At 38.6% G+C, this 14,415-nt stretch overlaps 1 long non-coding RNA gene across 1 annotated transcript; it reads left to right on the plus strand.

Annotated features, from left to right (window-relative positions):
- The first annotated feature begins 3,031 nt into the window (after positions 1 to 3,031).
- On the plus strand, positions 3,032 to 4,299 carry LOC141711032 (uncharacterized). Its single transcript, XR_012571192.1, has 3 exons — positions 3,032 to 3,297; positions 3,391 to 3,430; positions 3,555 to 4,299. It is a non-coding gene; the product is annotated as an uncharacterized LOC141711032 (long non-coding RNA).
- The last annotated feature ends 10,116 nt before the right edge of the window (positions 4,300 to 14,415 follow it).

A 14,415-nucleotide genomic window follows, 5' to 3' on the forward strand; every position in this document is an offset into this window, starting at 1 on the left:
AACAAAGATCCAATCATTCCCCTGTAACCTGAAATGTCTACACTTTTTCCTTTCTTATCTTCATCCAACTTTGTAGCTGTAGACATAGGTGTAGATGAAGGTGAACAATCAACCATACCAAACTTCTTCAATAGATCTTTGACATACTTGGTTTGGCTGATGAAGATTCCATCACTTCTTTGACTGACTTGAAGTCCAAGGAAGTAACTTAATTCCCTCAACATACTCATTTCATATTCACTTTGCATGAGTTTTGAGAATCTTTGACATAACTTTTCATTAGTAGAACCAACAATGATATCATCCACATAGATCTGAACTAGAATTATATCATCACCATTTACTTGTAGAAGAGAGTTTTATCAATTGTACCTTTAGTGAATCCATGTTTAAGCAAAAATTCTGACAATATGTCATACCATGCTCTAGGGGCTTGCTTTAGTCCATATAGAGCCTTGAGTAGTTTGTACACAAAGGTTGGAAATTCCGGATCTTCAAAGCCAGGTGGCTGTTACACATAAACTTCTTCTTCTAACTCACCATTCAAGAATGCACTTTTTATATCCATTTGGTACACCTTAAAATTTGAGTGTGCAGCAAATGTAAGAAAGATCCTTATTACTTTTAGTCTTGCAACTGGAGAAAAAGTTTTATCATAGTCAATTCCTTCCTCCCATGAGTAGCCTTTTGCAACCAACCTTGCTTTGTTTCTAGTGACAGTCCCATTTTCATCCATTTTGTTCCTGAACACCCACTTTATTCCAATTACACTTCTGTTCTTTGGTGCAGGAACCAACTCCTAAACTTTGTTCCTTTTAAACTGATTTAGCTCCTCATGCATGGCAGATATCCAATCAGGATCAAGTAGGGCTTCCTCAGTTTTCTTTGGCTCAACTTGTGACCAAAAAAATGCATGTAGACATTCATTTGCAGTTGCACTTCTAGTCCTCACTCCAGCATTTGGATCACTAATAATTGCTTCTCTTGTGTGATTCATGTCCTATTTCCTGGTGTGAGTTTGTTGACTTGAGTTCTCTGCATTTTCTTCATCATTGGCATGACTTGCAGAATTTTCTCCTCTTTCTCCCCCTGAGTTTGTGCTATCGAATTCAGGTGTTTGAGATGAACTTTCATTCTCATGATTCACTTATTCAGTTGACTCTTCATCCATTCTGTGATTTATGTTGACTTCAGCTTCATCCTCAGAATCACTTTCAATATTGAGATTTTCAAATTTCAGGGTTCCATCCCATCAAGGCATTCGAAGCCTGGACACTTGTCATCATCAAAAGTTACATCTGTACTTTTCATAATTTTCTTTTGTTCAAGCACACAAACTTCGTAGGCAGTTCTCTCCAATGAATATCCCAGAAAAATTTCTTCAAAAACCTTAGAGTCAAATTTTGCCACATATTCAGAGTTTTCTTTCAAAACATAACACTTGCTTCCAAACACATGAAGATGCTTCACAATAGGCTTTCTGTTAGATAAGATTGAGTAGGGTGATTTTTCAAGATTCTTGTTAATGAGATATCTGTTTTGAGTCTAGCATGCAGTGTTGACAACTTCTTCCCAAAACTTGTTGGCAATTTGGCATCTTGTAGCATTATTCTAGTAGCCTCTACTAGTGTTCTGTTCTTTCTCTCAACTACCCCATTTTGCTGAGGTATTCTAGCAGCTGAGAATTTTTGAACAATGCCTTTGTCTTTGCAGAAATCAGTTAAGGTTGCATTTCTGAATTCTATGCCATTTTCACTCCTCAATCTTTTCACACAATTCTGATCTTCAGCCTGCTTCTCAATCTTCTTGATATGTTCAATTATGATGTGAGGAGTTTCATTGTTAGTCCCAAAGTATCATAAAAGGGGGGTGAATATGATAACTACAATCTTTTTTGATTCGTTTAAAAGTTCTTCTTTATAAGTACGGAATCAAAATAGACACAAAATAATTCAAGGAATATATTGTTTTATTAATATAATCCTTGATGTTGCTACAATCTAATCAATGAATTGATTAGCTACAATAAATTCAGCAGCACAACTTTATGTTTACAAGCTTAATAAATGAGGTTCTTTAATGGAGCTCCCGTAAACACTTTCTATCTGAAGAAGATGATACACTGAATGAATTCATATGCTGCTTTGTAGTCTTCAATTTACTTTGGACATACGGTATTATTTGAACCACACATTCCTTAGAATTGCTGCTTTGTATCAATAGACATTCAACTAAGTACAGTTACTTGCAACCCTAGGTGCATAGATACTTGCGACCCTGTCTGTGAAGTTACTTGCGCCCATTCCTAGAGTTTTCCTTGTGCAAAATACTTGCGACCTTGCCTTAGAAACATTATTGTGCAAGATAGTTGCGACCTTGCCTTAGAAATATTCTTGTTTAAGATACTTGCGACTAGGAGATTCCTTGTAGAGTTACTTACGACTAGGGTATATGCCTTAGTCATTTCACCATTCAGTCTTTACTTGCGACCTTGAAGTCACAGTAGTGAAATATGACTTAAACAAATTTCCTAGGATTATTACTTGCGACCCTGTAACCCCAGTAGGTTTTCTTGCCTTAGAGAAAATATAGTTTCCAATAACTGTATCAATATTTAATGTTCCTTCTGTATTGTGGCGCCCCAAAACCCGGGGTCAGGAGTCTCGAAAGCCACACCATCTAAACTCTTACAACCACACAACTCACACTACAATATATAAATACTCACGCTTCACGACCCCACACTTATCTAGGCCTGTCAAAAAAATTCAAAAAATACGATATCCATTCGAAAAATCCGTATCCGTATTCGAGAAAAAATGGATATTAACCGTATCCGAAATAAAACGGATATTATCCGTATCTGAATCCGAATATTTAGGATACGGATACGGATATGGGCACATCCATATCCGAAAATATTCGAATCCGAAAATAAATTAATAAATAAATAATATATTTAATTTTATATATTATATTTAAAATAATTAAATCATCATATTTATATAAAATAAAGTAAGTTGGGCTGTTGGGGTGTCTAATTAAATTAAACTTCATAATAGATAGTAACTTATAACATTTTATTTTATACTTAATTAGTCAAAACTCAAAAGGCTCAAAACCCTTAGTCGTTCACTCGTTCCATATTCAACTTCATCGCCGCCCAACTCATCGTCGCCGCCTTCGTTACTCTCTGAACTCTCAAGTCTCATCTCACTGTTTCATCTGGATTTTGTCATTACTCTCTCAACTTCACTGATTATATGCTCTCTTAAAAAAGCATAATTCACTAAAGAGGTTTGTTTGCCCAATTTATTCCCTAATCCTGATTTATTAAATGATATGAAGATTATTAATTTAATATGATTTGGAATCTTTGATTTTTTGCAGATTTAAGTTTTGTGCTTAGGGTTTCTCTCAATGGAACAAGGTAGAATTGTTAATTTATTTTTTTACCTTTTCTGAATTTTAAACTTTTATTATACTTTTAATTAGCTTATCTACTCATGTGTGTGTGTGTTTATACTTGTATGTATGTGTGTTTAAAATTACAGGTCATGCCTCAAGTTCAACTCCAAGTGTATCATCAAGTTCAGTTGGCATGGTATCATCCAAATGTGTCGAAAGTGTTTCTAAGGGCAGTGATTTCGATTGCATAATTGTTACACAAGAAGATAATTCAGTTGCCAAAAATGATCAAGGACAAGAGAAACCGGCCAAAAGGAAGAAGCCTTTGAAATCTGAAGTTTGGAATCATTTTGATCGTATTAAAATCGACACAAAAGGTACTAAAAAAGTTGATGCTATTTGTAAGTATTGTCACACATGTTTTAATGGAGCAAGTGATCAAGGGACAACTCATTTAAAAAATCACACAAAAATGTGTCGAATGAGATTAATAAAAGTTCCTGTATCCCAAATGTTGTTAGGAAAACAAGTCAGTGGTGAGGATTCTCGGGCAAAACTAGGGGTTCATAAATTTGATCCTGATGTTGAGAGGGCTTTATATGCTAAAATGACTGCTAAACATGATTTGCCTTTTCTAATGGCAGAATATGAGTATTTTCGTCTCTGGATATCTTCTGTGATACCTTCTTATAAGTTTCGGTCTAAGAATACCGTAAAATCTGACTTGCTAGGGGTGTATGCGGCTGAGAAAGATAGAATCTATAAGGAAATTGAAAATTTAACTTCTAGAGTTAGTTTCACCACTGATGGATGGAAGCCAAAGCATCAGAATAGATCTTATTTTTGTGTTACTTGCCACTATATTGATGATGATTGGGTATTGCACAAACGAGTTATATCTTTTCGTGTTGTGCCTTATCCTCATGGTGGTGTTAATTTGAGTGCGTGGCTAAAAGAGAGAATTTTAGAGTGGAATATTGATAATAAGTTGTCCTCAATTGTTGTTGATAATGCTTCTAATAATATAGGGATGCTTTTAGGTATAAAAAATTGGTTTAACAGAAAAATAGCACTTGTTCACAATGGTGACATGTTCCATATGCGTTGTGTGCCGCATATTCTTAATTTGATTGTTAGAAGTGGGTTAGAGATGCTTGAACATTTAGTTGAAAAAAATCAAAAAACTGCAAAATATATCGGATCTTCTGCCCAAAGGGATGAGAAATTTACCATTGCATTATCTCTAAGAGACGAATTCCTTATGATGTTGACACTCATTGGAACTTAACTTATGAAATGATTGCGGCATCACTTGAACTTCGACCAGCCATTGAGCGTCTTAAAGAATTAGATCCTGAGTTTAAATTTCTGCCTTCAGAACTAGAGTGGGAAAATGGAAAGAAAGTGTGTGATCGTTTAAAGATTTTTTAAGATATTACGAAAAAACATTCGGGTGTAAAATATCCAACTGCAAATCTGTACTTTATTGATGTGATTCAAATTTATAGTTGTATTAAAACGTGGGCTGAATCTTCTGATGAGTGGATTAGTGCAATGGGTTATAAAATGCAAATGAAATTTGATAAGTATTGGGAAGAATGCAATAAGTTGTTGACCGTCGCTGTTATTCTTGATCCTTTTATTGCGAATGCATATACTTGCTTGTATTATTAGCGCGTGTTTTCCGCCCTAACAACGCACCATCCTCTGAAATATTTCCAGATTGATTTCCTATAAAAAAAGTTTAAAAGTGACAACCATTTTATGTTTGTTCATCACAAGTGCAGCGTAGTTAAATAGTAAAAAAGTAAAACTTACAATCCTTGAGTTCCGGAAGCCAATCTTTTACACACATCAAAGTTTCAATCGATTCATCATTTAGAGAAGAACGAATGTCCGTTATAATCCTGTGACACTTACTAAAAGAATTTTCAGATGCAACAGAAGAAGTAGGAATAGCTAATATATCCAGAGCCATCCGTGCAAGGACAGGAAATTTAGGTCCGTTAAGTTTCCACCAATTAAGAATGTCAAATTCCACTTCTTTCTCCATCGGAAACAACTTTTCTTCTAAATATTCCTCCAGCTCACCTTTTCTAGTATTTTCTCTCAAATTACTACTTGCAATGAATTCCTAAAAAACCCCTAACCATTCTCCACCACCTGCACTTGCACTACCAAAACTTGTACCACCAGAATTTTCTATAGAGCCTCTATTACTTCCAAATTTTTCAGAATACTCATTAAAAATCTGAACCAAGAACTCACGTATTTCATCAACATGAAAGTCGGAATTAATATTATATATACCAGAATACTTTCTAGTTCATTCCCACAGAGACTCAGACTAATTATGTTCAATTAACACTCACTCACCAATGTATAATTACTTCTCAATGTCAAGACAATAACACTTAGATTTGATTAACTAATTATTAACTACAATTAACTACGAGAATTAAACACTTAATTGACACTTGAAGTAATAATATTAAACACACATGAGATCACAACTTCATTACTACTTCCTTCAATAATTATTGTTATTACCCTTAGCATGTAACGCTGATGATATTAATCGAACAACACAAAACTGATAAAAGCCAACTTTCGTTGTACTAATACCATTCTACCAAGCATCCACAATTAAGATAGAAGTTGAATAGGCATCAATTATGTTGAGACCCTATATGTCTACAGAATTTGACAACATAACGATTTAAGCACAAGTTATTCCTTATGATTACACAGGGAAAGTAAAACGGTTAGAGTTACCCACTAATCATGCATACACATACATGAACCTATGCTAGCATGGTAAGTTAAACTAGAGTAATGAAAACTAGAGTACGTCACAAGAGTAAATAGGTTCAAAGTAATGAAAACTAGCATTCAATGTTACAACGAAATTAAGAATCACAAGAAAATATGCTTCCTCTTCATTGCGATGTGCTAAAAAGGTCTTCTTCCTTATCTCCTCACTCCTCGATTAATACTGCGATTCAACACTACGTGAAACGTCTCTGAAAACTACTTATATAGGAGTCCCACAAAACCCAGCTATCTCAGAAGTTGGAAGCTCAACATAATTAGGAGTCTAAAAATAATAATTTAAATTTACGTCCCTAAGCGGCCGCTCAGCAATCCTGAGCGGGCGCTCAGCTTCCTGAGCGATTGCTCAGACCCCTTCTGGAAAAAACTCTGTTTTTGCTCCCGTTCTTTGTTGCACTCTGCTCTTATCTTCCCACTTGCAATGCCAAACACATGCCAAGGCTTATTCTTGATAAAATCTCTCCACAAATGCAAGTAATACCCTGAAATGCACAAACACTAGAAAAACGCATCAAATACACAAAATACTTGATTTCAAGACATCAATTCAAGCTATTATAAGACATTCTAAGTGGTATAAATGCCACTTATCACACTCCCAAAATTAAATCGATGCTTGTCCTCAAGCGTCAAAGACTCAAAAATAAAACAAAAACATGCATGAATGCACTCTATATGAAATACAACGATCCCCCTTACTACGACCAAACCAATCAACTTATGACATCTCAACAAATGAAATTAGGCGAATAAAGATCAATCGAATCATGCAAACTAACATACAGCCGGAAACGTGGTGTGTGCGGATGCTTAACAGATATGCTTCGAAACTAGATCAATTATCATAACTCGACTATCCTCAAGGTAATCACATGATTATACGAAGAATAAATTTTAGGCACAAAATGACTTATAATACTTCAAGATTACTGGAGCTTATTACGGAATCATGCTTTTTATTTAACACATAAACAAATGCTTACTTGACCGTGCAATGAGTGAGGTCCACAAAAGACTTATACAATGGCATCCATTTAACGAGCGTTAGGTTAGCGGATCCCAGACTATAAAAGCCTTAGGTCACTAAGCACAAAGTCCCCTAAGAACTTAATAACTCGAATACCAAAGAGCCCACTCGTGATGAATTATGCATTAACTCTCTATTTTTTTCTTTTCTTTGTTTTCTTTTTTTTTTCCTATTTTTTCTTCTTTTTTTCTTTTTTATTTTCAAAATTTCTGAGCAAGTGCGTTTCGCTCCATCTTGCTCAACCCTAGACTACTCGCATAAAAATACAAGCCGGCTACTAGCCAATTGACGCCTAGCCATAATTAGCAATGAATTCCAATTTTTTCACTCCATTTTTTTCTATTCATGCCTTTTATCACTAAGAACCTATTATAAATTTTAAGCATAATCAATAGATTAATCTTGAAAACCATCAAAGCATAACAATAATCTAGTCCTTAAGCATTCTCTAAGACTTAGTGAAATTACAAGTGTTTCTAGCATGCACGTCAACCTACAAGACTCAACATCACTTTAACGCTATCACTACACTCGCATCAACATCACAAATTAATTGGTAAAGCAACGCAAAAGGGATCATGGTATATGCATGAGCTAAATGACATAATAAATAAAGCTATAAAAAAAACTATATGGAAAAAATATGTAATTATATGAACTAAACTATCATGAATATGCAACTATATGACACACACACAAAATATTCCTTAACTACCACCCCAAACTTAAAATCTTCACTGTCTCCAGTGAAGGTAGTAGAAAGGAACACAGGGTATACCTACTCGGAGAGATCATCATCATCACCCTCAGAGGGTGGAGTATCAGGAGGTGGATACGCAGAGTCCTCACCAAAAACGGGCCATTGGATGTCATCTCCAAGGCCTCTAGAAGTAGTCCCAAGCGCAAGGGTGAGCTCCTGAGTAAACATGCTCTGCGTCTCGTACTTAGCATCCATCCTCCTTGACAACTTCCTATACTGGGCATCAGCCATCCCAGCACCCTCCTGAGCTCTAGAAGAGCCTGCCTCATCACGCCCCGGTCTCGCCATGGTAGCACCGCGTGTTGGACGCCCTCTTGGAAAACGATAACCCAGCCCATACTCCTCGGGCTCTCCACCAGTCCGCTCCTGCATCGCACTCAGAGTCCCGGAATCAATAGGAGCGGCCGACAGCTGCAACTGCTCGTGAGAAGGCCACAGAACTCCCACTGCTCGGCAAAGCTTTGTAACCGTGGATGCATAAGGGATGTTCATGTGCTTCGCTCCCCTCAAAAACTTCAGAATTCCTTGGTAGATGAACTCACCAAGGTCCACATAGTACTCCTCATTCAAAATACCCCATAACAACTGTGCTCGCTTAACTGTAATCTCATGTGCATGTGAAGTAGGCAGAATATTAGCACAAATAAAGGAATTCCATTCACGGGCATACCTATTCATCGCGATCGCCGAAAAATGACGATACTCGTTAGTCCCAGTCTTGAACGTCCAAACCGTGCCCGACCTACAGATAGTAGCACAAATCAAATCCAAGTCAAAATCTTCAACAGTCTTCTCGTTCCAATTCTCCTCCGTGGGCTTCCTCTGTCGCTGCCCAATTACACGACGAATCGCCTCAGGGTGATAATCCACCGTCATCCCCCTTACAACAGAAAACCCAATCTTTTCAGCCTTTGCATTCGCATAGAACTCGCGAACCACGCTCATCGGGACTGCCTCTGGTGACTTATAGAAAGCAATCCAACCCTTCTCAGCAATCATTGGCAACAACTCACCATCCTTCCCTGATGGTAAGAATCCCCCCTCTTTCAAAATTGGCTTACCCAGAAGCGTAGTATACTCCTCCTCAGCAGCCCTATCAAACAAACGAGGTCTCACAAGAGTACCCCTCGAAGAATCAGCAGTAGGAACAGTGCTGCTGCTATCAATAGTCCTGGATCTCTTGGGTGCCATTGAAACTGAGAAAAAGTGCTTAAGAATTGTGTTTTTGAATATGGGAGAGAGTTTAAGATTTGAAAGTGTATGGGGGAGTATATGGAATAGTTGTATGTATATATAGGTTAGAGATTAGGTTAAAATTTGATTAGGAGTAAGTTTGAGGGTTAAAAACATGGGTAATGGGAAGATAATTCGTGGGTAGTGGGGTTGTGTTTGTATTTTTATGTTTTCTGGTTTTTTATGTTTTTTATTAGGCTAAAAAAAATTCAAACAGTCGGGCCTTGAGCGGTCGCTCAGCAGAGTTGAGCGAGCGCTCAGGGACCTTCTGGAAAAATATATTTTTTTGTCCTGCTTTTTCTGCTTTTTTTGTGGTTTTGGATAGGTTACTAACTTCTAAGGGTTCCTGTAACAACAAATCATGGGTTTTCTCCCAAGAAGCGCTTCTTTTTCGTCATTAGCTTGACGTAGTGTACCTTACTCAAATTGACAATAAAACGGCACTAACCACTTCTCGGTTTACCGTGTCTCCATAGTAATGCTTCAAACGCTGACCATTAACCTTGAATGCTTGGCCCGGATTATTCTCAAAAATCTCCACCGCTCAATGTGGAAACACAGTTTTGACAATAAAAGGTCCAGACCACCTTGATTTCAACTTTCCAGGAAAAAGTCGGAGACGAGAGTTGAATAAAAGACTTTGCTGCCCCGGCACAAATGACTTAGGATATAGCTTCTTGTCGTGCCACATTTTCACTTTTTCCTTGTACATTTTATTGTTTTCATACGCTTGGAGTCGAAATTCATCAAGTTCATTTAACTGAAGCATTCGCTTCTTACCAGCTGCATCTAGATCAAGGTTCAACTTCTTCAATGCACAATAGGCTTTATGCTCAAGCTCCGCAGGTAAATGACATCTCTTACCATACACAAGTTGAAACGGGGACATCCCAAGTGGAGTTTTGTATGCTGTTCTGTAAGCCCAAACAGCTTCATCGAGCTTTAAAGACCAAACCTTCCTTGATGGACAAACAACTTTCTCTAGAATGCGCTTGATCTCTCTATGAGACAATTCCGCTTGACCATTCGTTTGCGGATGATAGGCAGTAGCAACACGATGATTCACATTGTAGCGCTGCATCATAGAAGTGAACTTACGGTTGCAGAAATGTGACCCTTCATCACTTATGATTACTCGTGGCGTTCCAAACCTTGTGAAAATCTGCTTATGAAAAAATTCAACACTACCTTTGCATCGTTCGTCAGTAGAGCCTTGACTTCTACCCATTTTGAGACATAATCGACTGCCAGCAAGATGTACTGATTATTGCAGGACGAGACAAATGGTCCCATGAAATCGATTCCCCAAACATCAAAGACCTCGACTTTAAGCATCACATTTAACGGCATCTCATCCTTCCTCGTAAGATTCCCCACTCTTTGGCAACGATCACACCTGAAAAAGAACTGATGAGCATCCTTAAATAAAGTAAGCCAGAAAAAACCTGCTTGCAGAATACGAGCTGCCGTCTTCTCACCACCATAATGTCCACCATAAACTGTGGAGTGGTAGTCTCGTAATATCCCCTCCGTCTCATAGAATGGGATACATCTCCTGATGATCTGGTAAGCTCCTTGTCTAAACAAATACAGTTCATCCCACATATACCACTTCACCTCATGCAAAAATTTCTTCTTTTGAGCTGTATTCATATTAGGAGGCATTATATTGCTGACAAGATAGTTCACAATATCTGCGAACCATGGCTCTTCCTCCTGAACTGCGAACAACTGCTCATCCGGAAAAGATTCGTTGATCAATGTCTTATCATGTGAAGTAGACTCGGGATTCTCCAATCTAGAGAGATGGTCAGCTACTTGATTCTCAGTACCTTTTCGATCCTTGATCTCTAACTCAAATTCCTGTAGCAAGAGAACCCAATGAATGAGTCTAGGCTTCGAATCCTTCTTGGAAACCAAATAGCGAATGGCCGGATGATCAGTGAACACTGTCACCTTTGTCCCAAGCAAATAAGATCGAAATTTTTTGAAACCAAAGACTATAGCCAAGAGCTCCTTCTCAGTAGTGGTGCAGTTCATTTGAGCTCCATTTAGAGTCTTACTAGCATAGTAGACCACATGAAAGAGATTATTCTTGCGCTGCCCAAGAACTGCGCCCAGCGCATAATCACTCGCATCACACATCATCTCAAAAGGCTCTGTCCAATCAGGTTCCGTAATAACTGGTGCAGTTATCAAACTCTTCTTGAGAGTCTCGAATGCCGTCAAACATTCATCATCAAATTTGAAAGGCACATCCTTCTTAAGCAAGTTGCACAACGGCTTTGATATCTTTGAGAAGTCCTTGATGAAACGCCGATAAAAACCCGTATGACCAAGAAAACTACGGATTCCTTTCACAGAAATAGGTGGCGGAAGATTTTCAATGACTCCCACCTTGGCTTTGTCTACCTCAAGACCCTTGCTAGAGACCTTATGCCCAAGAATAATGCCTTTACGCACCATAAAGTGACATTTTTCCCAATTGAGCACCAAATTAGTTTCCACACACCTTTTGAGCACCGCACGAAGATTATTCAAACATTCATCATACGAATGTCCAAAGACGGAGAAGTCGTCCATGAACACCTCGACATTATTTCCAATCATATCAGAGAATATAGCCATCATACATCTCTGAAAAAGTGGCAGGTGCACCACATAAGCTAAACGAAACTCTGCGAAAAGCAAACGTGCCAAATAGACAAGTGAAGGTAGTCTTTTCTTGATCCTCTAGTGCAATACGTATCTGATTATACCCCGAATAGCCATCCAGAAGACAATAATACTCATGACCGGCCAACCTGTCAAGCATCTGATCAATAAATGGAAGAGGGAAGTGATCCTTCCTTGTGGCCTTGTTCAACTCTCTGTAATCCATGCATACCCTCCATCCTGTGACTGTTCGAGTGGGAATGAGCTCGTTCTTCTCATTTTCTACCACAATAATACCTCCTTTCTTAGGTACACATTGCACGGGGCTCACCCAAGAACTGTCAGAAATAGGATAAATGATTCCTGCATCCATCCACTTCAGAATTTCTTTCTTCACCATTTCTTTCATGATAGGATTAAGTCTTCGTTGTTGCTCAACAGTCGGCTTACTACCCTCCTCTAGCAGAATTTTATGCATGCAGTACGAAGGGCTGATCCCTTTGATGTCTGCTATAGTCCATCCGATAGCCGATTTGAATTCTCTGAAGATCCTCAATAGCTTGTCCTCCTCACTACCTGAGAGGTCAGATGCAATAATAACAGGTAAAGTAGATGCGTCACCTAAAAAAGCATACCTCAAGTATTCAGGCAATGGTTTAAGCTCCAAGGTAGGTGCTTCCTCAATAGATGGTTTGAGCTTTCCTTCAGCATTTTTGAGGTCAGAAGTACCAAGAGATTCAAATGGCATGTCTAGCTTTTGCCTCCAAGGAGAAGCATTTAGATATTGTAGTTGCCCATTGCCATCCTCATCATCACTGTCAAAGTCCCCCACTATGGCTTTCTTTAATGCATCAGACATTAGCATATGATCAAGTTCTGAAGTAACCGCAGAATCAATCAAATCCACCTTTAAGCACTCCTCGTCTTCTATAGGGAATTTCATCACTTTGAATACATTGAATGTCACATCCTGATCCTGCACCCTCATAGTAAGTTCACCTTTCTACACATCTATCAAGGTGCGGCCTGTAGCGAAGAAAGGTCTCCCCAAGATTATGAGAATCTTCTTATCTTCCTCGAAATCCAGAATAACAAAGTCTGCAGGAAAGAAGAGCTTATCCACCTTTACTAGCACATCCTCCACTATGCCTCGTGGGTATGTAATAGAATGATCAGCCAATTGTAGAGACATGTAGGTGGGCTTTGGATCAGGCAAATTCAACTTTTTGAAGATAGACAACGGCATCAGATTGATGCTTGCTCCCAAATCACACAGGCACTTGTCAAAAGATAACTTGCCAATGGTGCAAGGAATGGTGAAGCTACCTGGATCTTTAAGCCTTGGAGGTATTTTTTGTTGCAGCACAACACTGTACTCTTCCGTTAGAGCAACGGTCTCAAGGTCATCCAGTTTCACCTTCCTTGAAAGAATACTCTTCATAAATTTCACATAACTAGGCATTTGCTCCAGCACCTCAGCGAAAGGTATATTGATGTGAAGTTTCTTGAACACCTCTAGAAACTTACCGAATTGCTTATCCAGCTTTTGTTGTTGCAATCACTTAGGGAAAGGTGGTAGAGGATATAGTTGTTTCTCCCCTGTATTACCCTCAGGCAGAGTGTGTTCAACAGTAGTCTTCCTTGGTTCCACCGCTTTCTCTTTTTGCTTAGCTTCTTCATCACCAACTTCAGCTTCTCCTTCTTTTGCTTTTTCAGCATCAGCAACTTTTCCAGACCTTAAGGTAATAACCTTGACTTTCTCTTTAGCTTCCTTTCTGCCTGGCACTTCAGTATCACTGGGAAGTTGCCAGGTTGATGATTGAGCACTGCATTGGCTATTTGACCGATTTGATTTTCCAAGGTCTTGATAAAAACAACCTGACTTTTGCACAATAGCTTAAGTTCCTCAAAATCAGCACTAGAAGGTGGATCTGCACCTCCTTGTTGAGGATATGATTGCCTTTGAGCATACTGCTGTGGTTGCTGGAATCCAGGTGGATTAAACTGTTTACTTACGCCTTGCTGATATGGTTGCTGAATAGCATTCTGATTATTACTCCAGCTGAAATTTGGATGATTTCTGTTGTTAGGATGATAAGTAGCTGGCACAGGCTGCTACGATCGCTGATAAAATTTCACATACTGAACATATTCATTAACAAGAGAACACTGATCCGTAGCATGAGACCCTGCACAAAGCTCACAGACCATAGCTATCTGATTAACTCCATAGGTGGCTAAAGAATCGACCTTCATAGACAGCGCTTGGAGCTGCGCTGCAATAGCTGTAGCTGCATCAACTTCCAGAATACCTGCTACCTTCCCAGGCATCATCCTTTGAGTTGGGTTTTGATGCTCATTTGCAGCCATAGTCTCAATAAGATTATAAGCCTCAGTATAGCTTTTGGCCCACAAGGCGCCTCCAGCTGCTGCATCGAGCATGGGCCGAGATTGGGCCCCCAAACCATTATAGAAACCAGTGATCACCATCCAATCAGGC

The sequence above is a fragment of the Apium graveolens genome, chromosome 3 (genome assembly GCF_009905375.1).
Source record: "Apium graveolens cultivar Ventura chromosome 3, ASM990537v1, whole genome shotgun sequence".
NCBI classification, from domain to species: Eukaryota; Viridiplantae; Streptophyta; class Magnoliopsida; order Apiales; family Apiaceae; genus Apium; species Apium graveolens.